We start from the raw sequence: 20,334 nt of genomic DNA, 5'->3' as shown, positions 1-20,334 counted from the left end.
ATACTCGTAGATAACTCAAAATTAAAGGAAGATTATATATTAGAAAATGTAAAAAAAAAAAAAGTTGTGAGCTGGATAAATGACAGAAGGGAAGCAAGTTTGCGAAGAGTCTAAAAACCTTTGAAAACTACCACTTTGTGACTACTAATGGTAGTGGAGAATCTGCAGTTCCAAGCCTGCCAGGACTCTTTTTTGGATAATTCCCAAATGCCCATTGTTAATTAGATAAGGTAGTGATCAGGTAAATATATAACAGCTTTAAATGATAGATTGGAAATAGATGAGAAATCTTTCAGTTGTAAAAGGGACATTGCAGCAAAATGATGGCACAGAGAAAGAACACCAATGATCTGTATAAACATGTAAGACTCAAAAAAGGAAAATGAAGTAATATTATTCAACACTTCTATCACCAGAACAGAAAGTTTTCAGACACATCAGACTTATAAAATAACAAAATGAAAATGATTTAACAAGAAATAATTAAACTATGAAATCTCTTGGCACAGCAGTAAACAAATGCTTTTAGTTGTAGAGGTTAATGAAAGGATTCAAAGACATACTAAGGCAGTAGTCCCACCAGTGTCTATTAAACAGTTCATCTATATGTGAGTTTTATTTCAATCAGAAGTTTACTTTAGAAAGACAGAAAACTCACAGTTATTTATGTTTAATGCATTTTTCCATATTAAAGCAGCATTGAAGCTTGTGATATGGATTGCTTATTCATGAAACCACATTGCAAGACACAGTGTAGGAGCACATCTAATGTGGTCTAAGGGTTAATACTTATTCAATACACAGGAGCAAGTTAGAGTAAGGCCAGAGGAAACATTCTCCCTCACTAATCCAAAATAAATACAATTTTGTCCTCTGCACTAATAAATTCTCTGTAAAATGTTCACTGTGTTGTACTAACTTTTAAAACAGTGTCTATGATCTAGGTATGGGTCAGCTCACAAGGTGCTTAATCTGTGCTTTATCTTCATTTTCCCCCTCAAGTATTTACTTGTACTGTGAGCTTTGTACTCACTTGGCAGTGGAGTATTTTAAGACATTTGCCAAGTCCTGAGGTGGTTTTAAGCATGTTTTAAATGTGATAGCATTTCTGGTGGTCAAATAACTATTGCTTGACTTGTCACAGTTTCAGTTTTATCTGTCACAGGCAGAATAGTCTTGGAGTATTTTACTGAATTAAGTTTGTTGCCAATTCATGCAAACCTTGGAGTACTGGGGGGAGGAGGGGTGGGACAATTAAGCTACTAAAGACCTTACCTACCCATTCCTAGTTGACAGTTGACAGTTCACTGTGTAATGCACACAGTCTCACAATTGCCTCAGCAAGGTTACAGGCAGTGCAGAACTGTGAGGTCAGTGGAAAAGATTTTCTTTCTCCTTTTCTTTGTTTGTTTTCCTGCACTAAAGGTTATTTACTCATTTTCCTCTGCTACAGTATGGGGCACTTATGGGCTGCAGTCCCTCAGCAATGTTCCTGTCCTGCCATGGATTGCTCACTGACTGTAGTTGCTTGGATGTGTCCCTGCTCCAGCATGGGCTTCTTTCAGACCTGCAGAATTATATCCTCTTGAATATTGTGCCTTCTTCCAAAATAGCCTCTCTAGCTCTGTCCACAAAAATTACCTTTCCCATGTTTTCCTCTGCTACTTCCATTTCTCCTGTGTGTCCTTTATATGTTTCCCGTCTATCATGACTTCCGTTTTCCCTTAAACATGTCTGAGCCAGCATGCCAGGAGCTTCCTTTAAGATTTGGCTCATGGTGGGATGCTTACATCAGTGTTACAGCTGGCTGAGATGGACTGTGGGAGAAATATGTGTAATGATTAGTTATTAAAAGCAACTGCAATATTTTAAATTTCTGATGTGCAATTTTTGCAAAAATAGTAAAGAGAAATATTTAGACAGTCTAAGTAATTTTCACAAAGTCTTATTACATGGTAAATAATTGAAAAATTATTGAAACTTTGGAGCTTATGCCACAATAATTAAAATCCAATGGAAACATATTTACAGACATAACTAAAATCTCAAGGAAATTAGTGATTATGTTATAATTGCATATTTTAATTGCGCAAATGAAGACTATGTAGGCAAGAGATGATAGGCAAGAGAATTTAAAGAAGTCAGGAACTAACTGGAATATTTTTACTATTCTATTTCTGAGGAAATGGTTGAAAAAAATTCCTATTTTTTTCACTTGCAGTACTAATTTTTGGTAATATAATTCACATATGTATATTGTATACAGATCTAACACATGTAAAGCAGTATGGCAAACTTTATATTAACTCACAATCTAAATGTTTTGTGGCTTTAGTGCTATAGCACCATACTTCAAAGTTAATAACTTTCTGTACTGTAGTTTTCCATTCTTGGTCATATTTCTGGGGGGATTTTGTTTCTGTTTTTTGGTTTGGTTGGTTGCTTGTTTAGTTGGGGTTTGGTCAGAACAGTGAGAATGCAAACTAAAACAAAGTATTTTTGTAATACAAACTTAATTAAATCAAAAAAACACACATTTTTTCCATATTTATTATAAAGAGAGAAAAGAAATGTAATAATTGTCAGATACAAGGAAAATAATTAAACATGAATTGTTACTAAATGATTACATTTTATTTCTAGGGTTTTTTCAGAAAAGAAAGCTTGTTTTGAATGGATTCCATTAAATGTTTACTATCAAACAGAATCCCAAAGGTAAATATTTTTATAACTTTAAGAAGTTGAAAGTTATTACAGGGATTTTTGTTGTTTCATTTTCTTTCTTCTTGCTTTCACACACTTTCCATAAAAAAAGGCAATATACTGCACAAGTAACTCTTCAGATAAATAAATTTGCAGTGCTATCCAAGACCGAATTCAATTCTGAGTTAAACCATGCCTGCCAATTATTTCCAGCTATTTGACAGACCAGTTCAATTTAAATTCCATTCTCAACAAAAAATTTTATGCAACGATACATTCAGAAAATGATACTTTGTGAGAGACAAAAACAATGAATGGTTTTATTTTCTTTACTGTTTCTTTTTTGAAAGTAAAAAAGAAGCTCTGCAAAAATGGCATATTATAGAAATAGCATTGTGGAGGTTTTAAAGCTGTTGTCAATCTCATGTTAATGCTGTTTTAAAGAAAACCCTTAGGAATAGGTCAGGAGTCAAACAAATCTCTCCAGTTCATGTTTTCAAAACCCAATAAACCTGTCTGCTTTCAAAATATGTTTTCAAATGTATATCATAGCTGAAGATGTAATTTCAGTTTATCAACTCAACATAGAGTGATATTAATTTTTAAATCCTGTACACTACATAGGCAGGAATTTCTAGTTTAGTTTCTGTTCAGGGTAATATACTGTAGAACACAAGGAAAATATATATTTTTAAAATATGAGAAAATGGTATATGTTTTTACTGAGTTTGGGTCTTTCTAATAATGTGCAAAAAGGAGAAAGCTCACATAAAATTATCTTCAACATTTGAGCATTCCCCTTCTTCATATATTCATAGCCTAATACATTTCTACAAAGTGTTCCACAGGCTACTGTAGCTTCAGCATACCTGATTGCTTTCCTCAACTGAGGCATAAAATTTGTTTATCCATAGCTTTCACTGACTTTGACTGGCATAATATTTACAGGAGGAAAAAAAAAGACATCGTTATCATTATCATTACATAACAATTTTGCAATTATTTAATATCTTCTATCAGGACAATTAGATAATATTATCATATATATATAAATATATTATTTTACCTTTAATTATATGAGATACCATTTTTTTACGAGGAGCTAGTCACAGAATGTAAGAAACCAAAGTGAAAGATAAAAGAGACCAAAAAACTCTAGTTTTGTGAAACTTTCTAATTCTGCTCTGCAAAATGTTGTTTGCACAGCACAGCCACTGTACAGCGTGGAGTCCTGAATCATTTTGTTCTAGTACATACCGTCTAGTAATTATAGAAACTAGTGTACCATGAGTGAGAAGTCATACATTAAACTAAGCTAGATATTTCAATAGGATGAAATGGTAAAGATCCCAGATTCTGGGGAGTTACAACCAAGGTTTTGCAAGTTTGACAGGTCACGTCACTGAACAAAGAAAAGGCAAAAGTCCAACAGTGATGAAGACTCTTCAAGACCACCCCAAGGGATGAAGTCAGGAGACCACTACCCAATTTGAAGCCAAAAGAAAAGCTCCGCCCAAGATTTCAGGGTGTTAACTGTGAACTTAAGGCTATAAATGGCGTACTTTACACAAACAAGTTAGGCAAGTTTTTGCCCAGTATGAACTGGCTTGCCTTCAATGTTAATAAATACCTTGCTGTTAATAGATACAAATTTTTCACTTAGTTATTTTTTGCGGCATTTTCACTTATCAGATTTGGCACCTCAGTGAGATGTTTCCACCTGGCTGCACAATCTGTTGGAGATTGGGGACCCCTGGGGCACCCCGAGGTGAGTTTTACCTAGAGAGGCTCCCCCTTCTTCGGTGGCTTTTACAGGGGTGGAAAAGAACTTGCTGCATTTTGACAAAAGGTATTTATGTTTTCCTGTCCCATTTTTAACCTGTAAGCAAGAGACGTCTTGTGCAGAAGTGAATGGGGGTTCTGGAGACATCCTCCCCAGAGTTCATCTTCCTGCCTGTACCTGTACCTGTACCTGTACCTGTATCTGAACCTGTATAGGATCCTTTTAATCCTCTGGAGGAGAAGGGGCTGTGTTGCCAGAGGAAACAGGCTGTGTCCCTGGTGTTATATTCCTCCAGAAGCAGTAGGAAATGTCCCCTTTAAAAAGGGAATTATTCCTCGTACAGAGCTTTCTGTACCTGCATCTGTACCTGTAATTCCGGAATCCTGTGTTTCTCTGTGTTTTCTGTATTAGAAAATGTACTCTGTGCTTTAAGTGTTAAAATCCTACAGACGCAGCTGGCAGTTCTGTGTGCTCTTACAGCATTGCTTTTCTTTTCTGTGCAAATTGTGGCCCTGCCCTGTCTGCTATTGTCTAAATTCTTCTCTGTGTCTGAGCTGTTTGCCCAGGTTTAAGTGTGTCTGAGCCAAGCCTTTGTGTGTACCAGTTCTCATGTGCATTTATGTTCTAATAATTTATGTGTGATCAGTGAATGAAACACAGGTAAAAGTTATTGTGTGTCTGAGCTGTCTTGTACACTGTGAAAAAGTATGTTGAGGTGTTAAAGTAATTTGGAGTTACATGTGATTAGTAAATGAATAGGACATGGTTAGCCATGAGACAAGTGTGAAGTCTGTGTATGTACTTTATGTTTGTTTTAGAATTAAGCACTGATGTGCGTTTTAAAAGTTGTGTGTGTGTGTATCTGGTATTAAAGAAATTACTATATGTTTGAAATAAGTTTTTATTTATAACCCCTCTGACAATGTAAGCTATTGTGTTGTAGATGAGTGGTATCTCTGATGGATTGCCTATAAAAATACCCCACTGGATAAAGCCTAAAATTAAGATTTGTGTGTGTAGTTACTGTCTTCTGTGCTGTTGTCTTGATTGACTGGCTTAAAAGAACCAGATGGGAAGTGAAGGGGGGACAGAGGCAGGGTGAGTTCTGCTAAATGGACGCTGCCCGTGGAGTGGAAGCTTCAGAGAAAGTTCATTAGAGAAGCCCTCCAGCTGAGTCATGCGGGGCAGAAAGGAATCCCTTGCTTTCTAAACTCCGTCTCAGAGAGAAGCCAAGGTACAGCTGGATCCAATCTTGGATCCAATCCTAGCCCCAGGCTTTGTCAACACTTTAAGTCTAAGCCATTAGAGGTATGACTGAACCTTTGTACAACTATGTTCTGTAGGATTAAGGATGAAAAATTATATACATATATAAATATGTACATGTATATATATAAAATACATATATTAATGATTTATTATGATAAATGATTAGACAAAAAGACCTTACTCAGACTTATTCACCACACAGTACAGAAACTAAAACTACTAGTATAGTGTACTATATCAAAGCAATTACATTAAAGCTGGCTTCTCCGGGGACACCCCCTTGTCGCGGGGGAGGAGCTTGTGTGCCCTCATGAGGTTGAGAGCTATGCTGGAGGTGGTTTGTGCCGCCGGTAGGGTCTCCCATGCCAGACAGGTCTCAGCTGAAGGGTCAGACAAAGTGTGTCCACAGGCAGGATGGGCTCGCTAGCCGTCTGGCAACCATCCTAGGAGAAGGACAACTCCAACCCCAAACTCGGGCAGATGGAGCTCGTTTAGCCCTGTAAGGCCATCCATCTAAGAGAAGGATACTCTAACCAAACCTACGTCCTCAGGTATTCGCTGTCACCATCCAAGCTCGCTAGGCCGTTGCAGATGAACTGTAGGAGTAAAGGGTGGGGCCAGTTCTGCGCACGCTGTGCCTCACCTAAATAATCCATTGCGCAGGCTTGAAGGATTCACCCACATTGCAAAGCCCTGTAGCGACAGGTGAGGGTTGAAAACGGCAGGTGATAGGAAGCAGCTGGAAGCCACAGACCCAACCCCGCATGCAGGCGGTTCAGGATATGGGTCATTAGAGACTTGACCCTGGAGATGACAGTCTGTTGCGGCAGCATCCTGAATGATCAAGCAGCCTTTTCTAGGGACAGCACTGCTTCCTCCACACGGAGAGGGGCCTAGCAAAGGTGGCCTAAATAAAGCTCATCTCCACACCCGGTTGGATAACCGCGGCCAACCGGCATCTTCCATGTGGTCAAACAAAAACAAAGAGATTTCAAAGGCATACACCTGCCTTCAAATGTGTGCTCAAACTAACACTCGCATGTTCGAACATCAGAACCATGCTTGATACTGGGGATAGTGGACGTCCTGAGCGTCGTTCTGCTCTAATTGCCCATGAACTGTCACGGCTCAACAGTGACATTGCTGCTCTCAATGAAGTTCATCTTCATGAGGAAGGCAGCCTTAAAGAACATGGTGCTGGCTACACAGTCTACTGCTCAGGCAAACCCAAAACCGAAAGACACCTTTCAGGAGTTGGCTTCATGATTAAAAACTCCATTGACTCCAAACTTGAAAATCTGCCGACAGGTCATTCCGATCGCATTATGTCCTTATGCCTCCCTCTACACAACAAGCAACATGTTGTTCTTTTTAGCGTATCTGCCCCAACTCTCCAAGCTGACCCAGCAGAAAAAGACAAATTCTACACAGACCTGCGCTGCCTCACCCAAAATGTTCCTGCAGATGATAAGATCTAATCCTTGGTGACTTCAACGCCAGAGTAGGTAAGAATTCTGAAGCCTGGAAAGGAGTCCTGGGCAAGCATGGCATTGGAAACTGCAATGACAACGGATGCCTCCTGCTAGAGTTTTGCGCAGAACGGCAGCTCACCATCACCAACACTGTCTTTCAACAGAAAGACAGCCTGAAGACAACCTGGATGCATCCTCGATCCAAGCACTGGCACCTCATTGACTATATCTTAGTACAACAGAGAAATGTCAGTGATGTCCGTCATACTCGAGTGATGCTGAGTGCAGAATGTCAAACCGACCACCACCTTGTGCGCTGCAAACTTAACCTCCAATTCAAGCCCAAACCTAAGAGAGGCGGCATTCCAAGGAGGAGGCTCCAAGTCAGCAATCTTCAAACAGCCACAGTGAGAGACAGCTTCCAGGGCAACCTTCAAACTAGACTTAAAGATAATCCCATAGATCCCTCTCCTGAAGCGCTTTGGCAACATATTAAAAGTTGCATCCTGCAGTCCTCTGAAGAGTCCCTAGGGTTCTCCTCCAAGAAAAACAAAGACTGGTTTGAAAAATCAAGAGATCCAGGAATTGCTGAAGAAGAAGAGAACTGCTCACCAAGCACACCTTGCTCAGCCATCTTGCCATATAAAAAAAGCTGCCTTTTGTCTTGCATGCAGCGAGCTCCAACAGACACTTCGAGACATCCAGAACAAATGGTGGCTCGACCTAGCAGAAAAGACACAACTATGTGCAGATTTGGGTGACCAAAGAGGATTCTATGAGGCCCTGAAAGCAGTGTAGGGACCCACACACCAGGTTCAAAGCCCCCTACTCAGTGCAGATGGTCAACTGCTTCTAACAGATAAAACCTTCATCCTGAACCGATGGTCTGAGCACTTTCAGACTCTCTTCAGTGCCAGCCGTGTAGTCCAAGGCTCAGCAATTCAGCACATTACACAACAACCGGTGAAACATGAATTGGATGCAGCCCCTACTATGGGAGAGATACTCAAGGCCATACAACAGGTGAAAACTGGCAAGGCAGCTGGGGTTGATGGAATTCCATCTGAAATCTGGAAGCATGGAGGTCAAGCACTCCATGCCAAATTCCACGAGCTTGTTGTGCGTTGCTGGGAAAAAGGGGAACTACCACCAGATCTCCGTGATGCAGTTATTATCATCCTGTACAAGAAGAAAGGAGAAAAATCAGACTGCTCAAATTACCGAGGTATTACTTTGCTCTCCATTGCTGGTAAAATCCTTGCAAGAATACTTCTGAACAGATTAGTACCCACTATTGCAGAAGATCTTCTACCTGAAAGCCAGTGTGGTTTCAGAGCCAATAGGAGCACCACAGACATGGTGTTTGTTCTCAGACAACTACAAGAGAAGTGTAGGGAACAGAACAAAGGTCTCTATGTAACCTTCATTGACCTCACCAAAGCTTTCGACACTGTGATCAGAAAAGGCCTGTGGCAGATCTTGGAACATTTAGGATGTCCCCCCAAGTTCCTCAAAATGATCATCCTGCTACATGAGGATCAGCGTGGACAAGTCAGATATGGCCATGCACTCTCTGAGCCCTTTCTAATAACTAATGGTGTGAAAAAAGGTTGCGTTTCTGCACCAACTGTATTCACCATCTTCTTCAGCATGATGCTCCAAAGAGCCACAGCAGACCTCGATGAAGAAACGGCATCTACATCTGATATCGTACCAATGGAAGCCTGTTCAACCTAAGGCGACTGAAGGCCCACACCAAGACCCTGAATCACCTTGTCCGTGAGCTGCTTTTGCTGATGATGCCGCCCTCGTTGCTCACACAGAAGCAGCTCTGCAGCGCTTAACATCCTGCTTTGCAGAGGCTGCTGAGCTTTTTGGGCTGGAAGTCAGCCTGAAGAAGACGGAAGTTCTCTACCAACCTGCACCTCAAAAAGTCTTCCATCATCCTCACATCACCATAGGCAATTCAGAGCTTAAGTCAGTCCAGCAGTTCACCTATCTGGGAAGTATCATTTCCTCAGATGGTCAGATCGACAAAGAGATAAACAACAGGCTAGCAAAGGCATACAGAGCCTTTGGAAAACTCCATAAAAGAGTCTGGTCCAATAAACACCTGAAGAAAAGTACAAAGATTAGTGTCTACAGAGGCATTGTACTGTCTACTCTTTATATGGGTCTGAAACCTGGGTCATCTACCGCCACCACCTGTGGCATTTGGAACGCTTCTATCAGCGCTGCCTCCATTCAATCCTAAACATCCACTGGTCTGATTACATGACCAATGTGTCTGTTCTTGAACAGGCAGGGGTCAGCAGTATCGAGGCCATGCTGATGAGAACACAGCTGCGCTGGGCAGGGCATGTCTCCAGGATGGAGGATCACCACCTTCCGAAGATTGTGCTCTATGGTGAACTCGCCACCGGCTGCTGCAAGAGAGGAGCCCCGAAGAAGAGATACGAGGACTCCCTGAAACAACACCTCAGCCTTGGCCATATTGACTGCCACCAGTGGTCCACTCTGGCCTGCAATTGGGATTCATGGAGACACACCATTCACGATGCTGCTGCATCCTTTGAGAATGCACGGAGAGTCAGTCTTGAGGAGAAAATACAACGCAGAAAGAACCGTTCCTTGCCAATGGCACAAAGGGAAACGTTCTGCTGTGCCTTTTTTGACCGGACCTGCCTATCCCGTATCGGCCTTTTTAGCCACCAGCACGCTTGCAGCAAGCGTGGGTAGTGCCCTTCTCAAATCTTCGTTCGTGAAGCCTAGCCATAATGATATTAAAGCTGGGAAAAAAAGAAACAATTATTAAGTAAAGATTGAAGCTACTTACCCATGCCCAGGACTGTGGGCAAATCTGTTTTGCTCAGACTGGAATAGTAACTTTGAGGGGTGTCCCCACTCAAGGGAGAAATCTCCATGCACACTCCAAGAAGGGGTATGTTAGAAGAACCTGACGTTTGAAAGTGGGACTGGACTTTTATAGTATAAAGAGATTGGCTGTCAGTCATATGTCTCCAGGTCAACAGTGCCAGCTTAGCATTTTTAGATAAGGTTACTTTACCATATCAGGACATAGCACAGAATATAGGTAAACCAGATTTTGTACAGACTGAGAAATTTCCATTTATTTATCTATATTCATACATAATATGCACGTTTAAGCATGGATGTATGAACACAGATGTTAAAAATGCATTTTTTTTGTTTATTTTTATTTTATTAACAATTAATCTTGGGGGAAAAAGTTCACACTGAGTTACAATTCATGTGAATTCTTATGACTTAAAGAATAAACTTGTTTGATCAATCATATTTCAAGGTATTTTTGTCTTGACATTTTGTGAATCAATGTCATACATATATTGTTTAAGGTAAAGTTGACTCTTGAAGATAAGCAAAAACAAATATTTTTTCAGCACTGTTGTGAAAGAAGTTGTGGTTCATTCTTAAATAAAGCAAGACTGCTGATTTGCTTAACATCTTGGAAGAGTTCTTGTGAGTTAATAGTTTTATTTTGTGAGATTGAATCAAATTTTGGGAATATATTTTTTAAGCAACATTAAAAAGCATTAAGTCCTGTCTTCTGTCTCTAGAGGACTGCTTTATTTCTTACAGGAGACTGAAAAGCAATTTGTCTGTTGCTTGTACTAGGTTTAAGTATTCGTTTTCTGGGGTAGTCAGTCCATCTCTTTTTATGAACAATTAATTCCAGCTTAAAATAAAATTTAAAAAAGTAAAAGAAATTGAATAGGTGTACTCAAGATTGAAAATTTCTCAGGTGTATATTTTACTGATTGGAAATGTTTATTCTGTGCAAAATACTTGCAAAGAATTTCAAGGCCAAGTTTTAATTTTCAGCCTGTCTGAACTCCCTGCTAAGTTTTTTCTCATCTCTAGACCAGACCACACAATGAACATAATTTACAACACAACATCATTACTCATAAAAGAAAAATCATTTTTCTTTAGACAGTTCTTATAATTGAATACATATTGTACATATTACATATGAATTGGTTTTCCAGTAGGCTTACATGAAGAGCAATATTATGCACCAATATATAATGACATGAAATACTCAAAGCAGAAGTCCAAATAAACACCCTTTACTATTAAAATCTTTACCTTTAAAGAGCATTCTAATATTTTCCTGAAGCTAAGTCTATATTTGAAATGAAAGTATTTCTCTAGAACTACATATTTTTACTCAAAAAAGGGTAATTCTTTAACTGCAGTTCCATAATTCTATAATAATGTAAAAACCCAGTAATCCTTAACAGTTCTTATTTTAAAAAAAAATTTCTCTCCATTTAATTAAAGATTTTTTTTAGCTGAAATTCAAAGTGATTCTTTTATTGAATTGCAAGGTTTACTTTGATTCCAGCTGAATGTTAAGCAATATATATGTTTTCCAAGTTAAACAGCCCCCATTTAGATGGAATGTTTTTACTTGGATGCACAAAACCATAACAAATCAAATACGAACAATATGAAACATTATCTGGCTTGCTTATTTTTTATTTTATTTTATATTTTGCTCACACGGTTTTGGTTGTGTTTGGTTGAGGTTTTTATCTACTTGCTGTGTTTACGAATGACAAAAACTGAAGCCTGATTATGATCAGAGGCGTTTAAGGTTTTTGTTTTGATCATGAGATGAATTCCTGTAAGGCAACCAGAACTCAGAGTAGACTGAATAACAAAAGATATTTTTAAAACTTTAAAGGAATTGATCCTCTGTCTGAATACAAGTAATACACTTTTGTTTTCCAACTTTGCTAGATGCACTGCATTATAAATTTTATAAAAATAAGCTATGGAAGTAATATAACTCCATTCTAATATGTTTATGTAAGTATTATAAAAATAGAAACTAAGTGTCATATTAACTGATATGTTGTGATAGTACTTCATTAGTGGTTTGGAAAGAGATGAGTGTAATCTCATAAAATTAGTAGAATCACATGCAGTGCAAATATGCATATGTATATGTGAAGTCTTATGTATCTAGACAGACCTACACACATCAGGTATTACAGTCTCTGTGTGTCTTTATCTGCAGGGGGGTGATCAGAATACTTTTCAACCAGAACAGTTCCAATTTTAAAAACAAAGCTTCAAGGAATTTTTTGCCATTATCACTGCTTTACACTGCTACATGTAGAACTTTTGTATTTTTAATGCTCATATACATTAGCTGTGAGGTTGCAATACATTCTTTCTGGTACAATGGAAGTAGCACCAATGGCCCTTGGCAGTCTTTAGTTCTTGAGGGAGGTGACCAGGCTTGAGAGCTGTTCCATAACAGAATTCAGCACTGAAGTGATGGGTCTGCCTTCCTTCCACTTGCATCCACAGCTTTTTGTGCTCTATGCTTCCACCCTACCTGCTAAAAAACAGAGATCTCCTAAGCTCCTGATCTGTGTCTATTATTTTCCATCTTGTGTGTTCAAGGATGTTCTGTTTGTTTGCAATGCCTTATCTTTGTTCAACTTGCAAATTCTACTTGTTATTGTTGAAATGTTTCACATGCCTCTAAAGAGTAGCTCATGTGTTTTTGTTTGCCACTTTGGTCATTGTTGTGCTTACACATGTATGTAAACTGCCTGTATATTGTGTTTGCAACATCTCAGAATTACAAAACAATTACACATGTGCTGATTTTAGCTGGGGTGGTTAACTTTCTTAACAGTGGCTAGTATGGGATTGTGTTTTGGATTTGTGTTGAACACAGAGTTGATAATACAGAGATGCTTTCGTTATTGCTGAGCAGTGCTTACACAGAGCCAAGGCCTTTTCTGCTTTTCATACTGCCACACTAGCAAGGAAGTTGAGGCCACACAGGAGGTTTGGAGGAGGCACAGCCAGTACAGGTGGTGCAAACTGACCAAGGGGATATTCCATACCACATAACATCTTGCTCAGTATATAAACTGGAAGGAAGAAGGAGGAGGAAGGGGGGGGGGGGGCACATTTGGAATGATGGTTTTTACCTTCCCAAATAACCATTACACATGATGAGGCCCTGCTGTCCTGTAGATGGCAGAACATCTGCTGTGAGACACTGACATATTTTACAGCTTAAACATTGTTAAAATCACTGAAATACTTTTGTGCACTGTAGCAAAATGTGTGAAGTAGATACTGCTCACTGAAGCCCACCCCTCCCAGAATATGCCAACTAATTTGAACTGTGATGGGAACTTGAGAAAAGATAAAGGTGGTACTATTGTCTAGTTATCACAGAAGAAGAATATATCCACAGAAGTGAGAAACTGGAACACTAATGGCTCAGACAACCAAGGTGCAAGTTGACGATGTGTAAAGTTACCATCCAGTTGCTGAGGGCATGCACACATCAGGCTACAAACTGGGTGTTGAACAAGATAAGGAGAGAGGCAAATCCTGTGAGATGGGATTGTGTTTCTTTGTCTGACGTAAATGAATCAGCTGTGATAAGTGTCCCCTCAGGGGAAGCACCAAAACAATTCACATATAGCCTGATGATATTCATCTCCACTGGTGGGTCATTATTGACACTGTATGCAGCTGTAATGTCTTAGACAGCGTCAAAGATTAATGAAATGTCCTGTGATGCAGTATGACATCATCCACTGTAAAACTCCCCACCACAGGGAGTGGTAATACTGGGGACATTTCCACTGAGCCTAAGCCCAATAAAAGACAACACAGACTTCATTCATCACTTAGTCTTCCCTCACCACCCTGGACTTCACTCACCACCACAGACTTCTTCATTCACCACATGTGACTTCCCTCCTCACCACACGCTTTTTCCCTCACCCCTCCTTAGCCTTCCTTCACAGATGCAGACTACAACCATCACTTCAACAAGACGAAGACTCTCATCACCAAGAAGACACAAGAAAAGGATTAATGCGACACCTCTGGAATCCAGAGAGTGGTGATATTTTTTCTACTTAATCTGTCACTCTCTCTCCCTCTTTGTGTCTTTTCCCTATTTCTATCTTTCTCTATCTCACATCTACTGTTAAATAAAAATCTGTACTATTGACTTTGACAAATGGTTTCATTTACACATTAATTTGGGCAGAGACACCTCTAATAATTTTGAAGAACCTGATCATAACACTTGCCTGCTCATTGGAGGCAGGGAATTAACTCCTGGTTTTGCTTTACTTGTGCACACAGCTTTTGCTTTCATCATTAAATGGGTTTTATCTCAACCCATAACTTTTCTATCTTTTAGCCTTTTGATTCTCTCCCTGGTCCTGCTGGTAGGGGAGTGAGCAAGCGGTTACATGGGGCTTATTTACCTACTGGGCTTAAACCATGACAACATGTTATTACTTAAACTATTTTTATATGTTTATATTTGAGATAGAGGTAGACAAAAATTAACTCGTTCTTGGTTAATGCTTTTATGATTTATAGGTGTCATAAGTTCCTGCTTTAGCCAGGCATGGAACTGAAGTGCTAGAGATTGAAAGATGCTCAGTGCTCATAAGAAAATAAGATATGATGTCACTGTATTAGAATCTAGGCACACTAGAATAATTACTTACTCTGTAAACTGGGTAAATGGGGACAGAGAATTTCCTGAAAATTGAATTAGTGATCATTAATACCTTTCATAAGACCTCCTGTCTTGATATATGTGTGGCTATTAAGCTACTTTACAAGTATAAAAATATTTTAACATTAGTGAAATATTTTTTTTGAATATCAATAATCAGCATTCTCAATTCTAGGCATTGTTTTGACATAGTAAAACTTTTGTTATTTTATAGATGTCTAAATTTGAGCTAATCAACCAAGGAAGGTTTTCTATGCAACTGGAAGCTTCAGAGGAAATAGCTGTTCATATTCAAGAGGTAACAGGATTCATATCAAATACTTTCTGGAAGAGTCTTTGAGGGATACTCTACTTTCTAAAATAGGCATCTGAAGTTCAAAAAAGGCAAGTATATGGTCCTGCCTCTGGGGAGGAACAAACACATGTAACAGTAGAGGTTAGGGGCCAACATGCTGGAAAGCAACTCTGCAGAGAAGGATCTGGCAGTCCTAGTGAACAAGTAGTTAACCACAAGCCAGCAGTTGGCCCCTGTGACTAAGTCTAATGGCACACCATTAAAGAGTGTGACAGGTTGGAGGAGGTGATTCTGAGCTTCTACTCAGCCTGGTGAGACCACATCTGGAATACTGTGTCCAATTCTGGGCTCCCCAGTTCAAGAAAGATAAAGAATTACTGGAGAGAGCCCAGTGGAGGGCTAGGAAGATAATCAAGGGACTGAAGAATCTCTCTTTACAAAGAAAGGCTGAAGGAGCTGGGCCTGCATAGACTGGAGAAGAGAGACAGAGAGGAATTTTATCAAATACATTGAGGGTGTTGGTCAAGAGGACTGGGCCCAACTATTTTCAGTGGTGCCCCGTGAAAGGACAAGACTGTCCAGAAAAGCTGTGAGATCTTCCATCTTTAGAGATATTCAAAATCCACCTCAACGCAATGCTGTGCAACCTGCTCTAGGAACTTTTTTTTAATTTATTTTTTTGAGATACCTATTGTCCTGGGTTTGGCCAGGACAGGATTAAATTTTTGCAATAGCTGGGACGAGGCCTGTCCAGGACCCTGATGCTACTCACCACCACTTCAAGTCATTTCTCTCTTCCAAGGAGAATATGTAGTGGGGGAAGGCATCTGGTATTTGTTTATTGTCATGGGCTTTCCGTGTAAATATTTTCTTTGTCTGACACCTTTTGTTACTAATATTTTTGCTGTTTGTTTTGTTATGTCATTGCTGTTCTCAGTAAATTGTTCTTATTTCAACCTGTAATCTCTGCATTTTGTATCTCCAGTTGGATGGCGAGGAAGTAGCGAGTGGCAGCATGTTTTTAGCTAGAATGTTAAAATGGATGCAAATGTAGGAACTGCAGGTTTGAAACGTTATCTATGGAAAATTCATACTTTATGAAAAATATTTGAAGTCCATAAGGATCTTAGAATCATAGAATGGTTGGAAAGGAACTTAAAGAGCATGTAGTTCCAACCATGGTGCCATGGGCAGGGACACCTTTCAAGTTGCTCAGAATCCTCTTCAGCCTGGCCTTGGCCACTTTGAGGGACTGGGCACCCAAAACTTTTCTGGGCAACCTGTTCCCGTGTCTCACTAAGCTGCCAGTAAAGGATTTCTCCTTTATACCTAGTCTAAATCCACCCTGTAGACCTCAATAGCTAATGATAAGAAAACATACTTCCGTAATTCTTGAAAAAAAAAAAAAGTTGTGTGAGGTCCTTTCTGGTAACATTACAGAGTTTAGGAAGTGGTAGTATGAGTATGCACATATCTACTTTTGAATTATTGAAATTATAATTTACTGACACTGGAGTGCAGTGGTTCTTTAGACTTTTTGAAGACATAACTAAAGGACAAATTTTTCACCTTGAGACATATAAAAAAATAAAAAAAATCAAATTACAGAACAGATGATTAAGAGCTTCTTTTCATCTTCAGGTTATATTAAATAAATAATATCATAAGCTGTAATAAATTGTGACAGAAAAGAATCTACAGAGAACCTAAATAAAAGAGTCTAAAGGTACCATTGTAAAGAGTTTCATGGTCACTCATTATGTATTCTTTCTGCTCATATATAGAGAAATCTAAAGCATAACTTATGTCTTACATATCTCTACTGGTAAAATATTGAAAGACTCCATTTGCAGGGAGAAAGAAGTAACTTAGGATTTTTAATTTGTATATCCCTTGCCTTAGTTTTTGCCTGTTCACAAAAATGAACAGAAAGATATCTATGTGACATTTCTTATTTGTCAATCAAATATTTTCATTTATATATATATATAAATTGAAAATATTTATATGTATATATATTTTGTTCATAATATATATGTATAATGCTTAGACATTTTTTTCCAGTTACATTAAATGTAAGTAACTTTGGGCCTATTATATATGAAGATCAGTGTGTGTTTACACTATCCATTAATCTCACTCCCTGTTTTGTTTGATACATCTGATTATCTTCACTACAGGAATGCCAGTTAACTTCTGTTTGGAGATTTGCCATCTGCCTCCTGCCACTGAGACTGAGGTCAGAATTGGAAAGATTATTTTTTCAGGGTCCTTTTCTGTATTTAAATGCACTGGAACAAGTTTTACTCTCATTATCTAGGGTATATCCTGAAATTATCCCAGAAAGGCTCTCAAACACTATGTGCTATTTCTTATTGTGGAGACTGGCGGTGTTGTTCTGAAAACAACTTCTTGGAATTTTACAACATTGTTCTCTTTTAGACTCCTTTAACTTACTGTGAACAATAATAGTAATAATGACTCTGTATCATTACACAGAAAAATAATACTTGAATTGAACAGTATGTAAAAATAGATGCATCAAGCACTGTCCCAAGTGACTTTATCCAGGTGGAAAAGACATAAGCTAGTCCATTCTAACTGGCCTGGCTCTGGCCCCTTGCTTGGTTCCTAAAGCAGATTAATCATTTTTTGAGACACAGAACTGGGCATGTCAACATATTAGAGAAGCATCTAAGTTCCAGATGGAGTCAATGGAGACCAAATAAGTATTACCACTGTAGCATAAGGAGCTATTCAGCTAGACCTAACATACAGAGTTCTGATCAACTCCCCAGACTCCACTGAGACCACTGATGTGAGCTTAGATGCCTAACTTGTGTGTGATCCTCTGAATTCAAATACATACAGTATGGAGTTTTGGACTAAAGCTTTCATCTTCAACTATTCTGTACTAGCAAATATAACAGGATGAGGAGGTGAACTAAGGCACTTTTCTGCACTCATCTGTGCAGTTTCACTGTCTACATGGTTGCAAGCTTTTTCCCTTATGTGACAGAGAGACTTTCCCCTGTGCAAGGCATAAGCACTACTCACAAAAAAGCACAGACAAAGGGCAGATCACAATACCAAGTGTACAAAAAACAGTTTTGGAGGAGAAGAAAATTCAGAGGTATGACCACAAGCCAGGTCAAATGATCAGGGGCCTGAAAGCCATCTTCTGTGAACACAGGTTGAGAACTGGGGTTGTTCAGCCTGCAGAAGAGAAGGCCTTAGGGAGAACTTGTAGCATCTTTCAGTATATGAATGGTGCCTAGAGAAAAGCTATAGAAGGACTTTTTAACAGCAACGGGACAAGGAGGAATGTCTTCAGTTTCAGAGGGTAGATTTATATTAGACACTAGGAAGAAATTGTGTGCTGTGTGGGTAGTGAGGCACCGGAACAAGTTGACCAGACAACCATTGAATGCCTCATCCCTGGAAGTGTTCAAGGTCAGGCTTGATGGTTCTTTGAGCAAACTGGCCTAATGGAGGTTGTCCCTGCCCATGGCAGGATGGTTGGTTTAGGTGACTTTTAAGGTCCTTCCAACGCACACCATTCTATAAGTCTATGATTATTTGTCAGCAACAATGAAAAACAGGTTATGAGCCATTCTAATTTATTAATGTAGATCAGTTACTGGGTACATCTTTACCACCTTGAATTTCACACAATTCATGCAATTCAGATGTGAGCTTACACATATTTTGGGCTAAACACTTCATAAAACAAATCTGTTAATAGCCTTAAATTATGTATTCTCTAAATCTAATAAATATTTGGCCTCAGGTTGCTGGTTCTTGGTCCTTTTTTGTATATTTACTAGAAGAAGACGGACATTTGCGTGGACTACTGGAATATTCAGCTAGTTTATTTACCTTTTGGAAAGGCTCTCACTAGCATCAGCAAAAAAGGAGGAATTCAGGGTAAATTCCTATGCAACTGACGCATTCTAGTTGAATGTTAAAAATGCAATGGACTAAATATGGAGCACAGTTCTTTCACTGAGAAGCTATCAATTTCTTTAAAAAAGTTTACATTATTCATGCAATCTTTATCTTTTTAATTATTGTATTAAATGGAAGTCTTAAAGAATACATTGCTTTACTGTCTCTGTACTTCTGTGAACACTGTTTTAAATTTGTGGCTAGAAAATCAACATGTTTCAGTGTTTTAATGAGAGATCAAGTGTAACGAGAACTTGTTTCATTTAAAACTTGGATATGATGAATACAGAAACCATTTGTAAAATATTGTGAAAAGGTACCATTTATCATCATGAAGGAATATGTTATAAACTACAAATAATCAGATGTTTCCATAAGTGTAATTGTTTTCAGTCAGGCAATCTGAGCCACTACTTCTTGTGAATTATTAATGCAACATTGTTTTGCTGATGTCTTAAATAGCTAGATTGAGCACCTAATTTTTTATCTTGTATAATCACTGCAATGTATATTGTATAACATTCTAATAACACACTGACATTTTTCATTACAGGAATAGAGGAATATGGATACTTCAGCTGTTATTTTCAGTGTATCCTCAACAGCCACTCAGACAAACCTATTACTCTCCAATAACTTATTAGGATCATGAATAAAATTAAGAACATTCTTCTGTATGGATTTATATAATATATTAACAACAAAAAAGAGAATACTTTTGCCTTGGCTTTGTTGTGCCCACACCTTCTGTTCTTCACATTTCAAGAAGAAAACAAGCAAGTTTATAAAAATGCAAAGGAAATTAAAATAATCGTGAAGATGAAACAGCTGTTTTATATGAACATACCAAACCCACTGTAACTTCTAGAAATACAATAACGGCTTATGATATCATAGAGGTGATTGACAGGCTGAACAAAGACCAATTTTTTATACAGATATAAATTATCAAGAACCATCTTCTTATGTGTTAGCTTTTGGATTTGTTTGTGGGTTTTGTGGTTTTGGTCTTTCCCTCCATGCTCTTTGTATTGCTTTCCGCACCTTTATATCCACACAGGAAATTCACTTCTTTACACCTAAACCAGGCAACATAGTGTCTCCTTTTATTCAAGGAAAATATATAAATGGACTTTAATTCTGGGTAAAAACTTATAATTTTCTAAAAAAATATAATCTCAAATTAATCGTATCCAAAGGGTGCATATTTGTTCATGAATGCAACTTATTATAATTGTAGATGTAAACAGATAGAAACATTTATGACCTAAAGATTGTAACTGACATAAAATGATATGTG

General features: G+C 38.4%; 2 long non-coding RNA genes across 2 annotated transcripts; both read left to right on the top strand.

Moving 5' to 3' along the window:
• The first annotated feature begins 1,302 nt into the window (after positions 1-1,302).
• On the top strand, positions 1,303-4,451 carry LOC139679110 (uncharacterized). Its single transcript, XR_011699141.1, has 3 exons — positions 1,303-1,370; positions 2,644-2,715; positions 4,367-4,451. It is a non-coding gene; the product is annotated as an uncharacterized lncRNA (long non-coding RNA).
• Positions 4,452-14,046: 9,595 nt separating this feature from the next.
• On the top strand, positions 14,047-19,983 carry LOC139679113 (uncharacterized). The gene is made up of 4 exons (XR_011699142.1): positions 14,047-14,155; positions 15,006-15,089; positions 17,267-17,325; positions 19,588-19,983. It is a non-coding gene; the product is annotated as an uncharacterized lncRNA (long non-coding RNA).
• The last annotated feature ends 351 nt before the right edge of the window (positions 19,984-20,334 follow it).

This window comes from Pithys albifrons, chromosome 1 (genome assembly GCF_047495875.1).
Source record: "Pithys albifrons albifrons isolate INPA30051 chromosome 1, PitAlb_v1, whole genome shotgun sequence".
In the NCBI taxonomy this organism is placed as follows: Eukaryota; Metazoa; Chordata; class Aves; order Passeriformes; family Thamnophilidae; genus Pithys; species Pithys albifrons.
This window is presented reverse-complemented; position numbering and strand designations above follow the sequence as displayed.